Below are 1,866 nucleotides of genomic sequence, written 5' to 3' on the forward strand. Positions count from 1 at the left end.
TATAGTATGGAATGGGGGAGGATAGAGTGAGAGGCGTGGGGATAGAGTGAGAGGCGTGGGGATAGAGTGAGAGGCGTGGGGATAGAGTGAGAGGCGTGGGGATAGAGTGAGAGGCGTGGGGATAGAATGAGAGGCGTGGGGATAGAGTGAGAGGCGTGGGGATAGAGTTAGAGGCGTGGGGATAGAGTGAGAGGCGTGGGGATAGAGTGAGAGGCGTGAGGATAGAGTGAGAGGCGTGGGGATAGAGTGAGAGGCGTGGGGATAGAGTGAGAGGCGTGGGGATATGAGTGAGAGGCGTGGGGATAGAGTGAGAGGCGTGGGGATAGAGTGAGAGGCGTGGGGATAGAGTGAGAGGCGTGAGGATAGAGTGAGAGGCGTGGGGATAGAGTGAGAGGCGTGGGGATAGAGTGAGAGGCGTGGGGATAGAGTGAGAGGCGTGGGGATAGAGTGAGAGGCGTGGGGATAGAGTGAGAGGCGTGGGGATAGAGTGAGAGGCGTGGGGATAGAGTGAGAGGCGTGGGGATAGAGTGAGAGGCGTGGGGATAGAGTGAGAGGCGTGGGGATAGAGTGAGAGGCGTGGGGATAGAGTGAGAGGCGTGGGGATAGAGTGAGAGGCGTGGGGATAGAATGAGAGGCGTGAGGATAGAGTTAGAGGCGTGGGGATAGAGTGAGATAGAGTGAGAGGCGTGGGGATAGAGTGAGAAGCGTGAGGATAGAGTGAGAGGCGTGGGGATAGAGTGAGAGGCGTGAGGATAGAGTTAGAGGCGTGGGGATAGAGTGAGAGGCGTGGGGATAGAGTGAGAGGCGTGGGGATAGAGTGAGAGGCGTGGGGATAGAGTGAGAGGCGTGGGGATAGAGTGAGAGGCGTGGGGATAGAGTGAGAGGCGTGGGGATAGAGTGAGAGGCGTGGGGATAGAGTGAGAGGCGTGGGGATAGAGTGAGAAGCGTGAGGATAGAGTGAGAAGCGTGAGGATAGAGTGAGAGGCGTGGGGATAGAGTGAGAGGCGTGGGGATAGAGTGAGAGGCGTGGGGATAGAGTGAGAGGCGGGGGATAGAGTGAGAGGCGTGGGGATAGAGTGAGAGGCGTGGGGATAGAGTGAGAAGCGTGAGGATAGAGTGAGAGGCGTGGGGATAGAGTGAGAAGCGTGGGGATAGAGTGAGAAGCGTGAGGATAGAGTGAGAGCGTGGGGATAGAGTGAGAAGCGTGGGGATAGAGTGAGAGGCGTGGGGATAGAGTGAGAGGCGTGGGGATAGAGTGAGAGGCGTGGGGATAGAGTGAGAGGCGTGGGGATAGAGTGAGAAGCGTGAGGATAGAGTGAGAGGCGTGGGGATAGAGTGAGAGGCGTGGGGATAGAGTGAGAGGCGTGAGGATAGAGTGAAGGGATAGGTAAGGGGGATAGAGTGAGAGGCGTGGGGATAAGGTGAGAAGCGTGGGGATAGAGTGAGAGGCGTGGGGATAGAGTGAGAGGCGTGGGGATAGAGTGAGAGGCGTGAGGATAGAGTGAGAAGCGTGGGGATAGAGTGAGAAGCGTGGGGATAGAGTGAGAGGCGTGAGGATAGAGTGAGAAGCGTGGGGATAGAGTGAGAGGCGTGGGGATAGAGTGAGAGGAGTGAAGACAAAGAGCGAGGGAAGAGGATAGAATGAGAGGGAAGAGGAAAAGTGTGAGGCGTGAAGATAGTGTGAGGAGGACGGGCGTACCTGGGCGGGGTAAGGTCTGCTTGTGGGCGTGAACGTCGCAAATCGTTCAGAAGGTGGTTTACCTTTCCCTTCTAATCTCGTAATGATAGTGATACGAGTTTTTTCTTACTTTTTTCTTGACAGACTGTTAGCCTCAGCCTCTCTCAGACTGCCTGTATGCCTGCCAG

General features: G+C 56.4%; 1 protein-coding gene across 1 annotated transcript in view; it reads right to left on the reverse strand.

Annotated features, from left to right (window-relative positions):
• LOC119588856 (band 4.1-like protein 4) overlaps positions 1 to 1,866 on the reverse strand; it is a gene marked incomplete at its 5' end in the record, with an annotated part of 128,141 nt that overhangs the window by 80,120 nt on the left and 46,155 nt on the right.

Source organism: Penaeus monodon, chromosome 24, assembly GCF_015228065.2.
Source record: "Penaeus monodon isolate SGIC_2016 chromosome 24, NSTDA_Pmon_1, whole genome shotgun sequence".
Lineage (NCBI taxonomy): Eukaryota > Metazoa > Arthropoda > Malacostraca > Decapoda > Penaeidae > Penaeus > Penaeus monodon.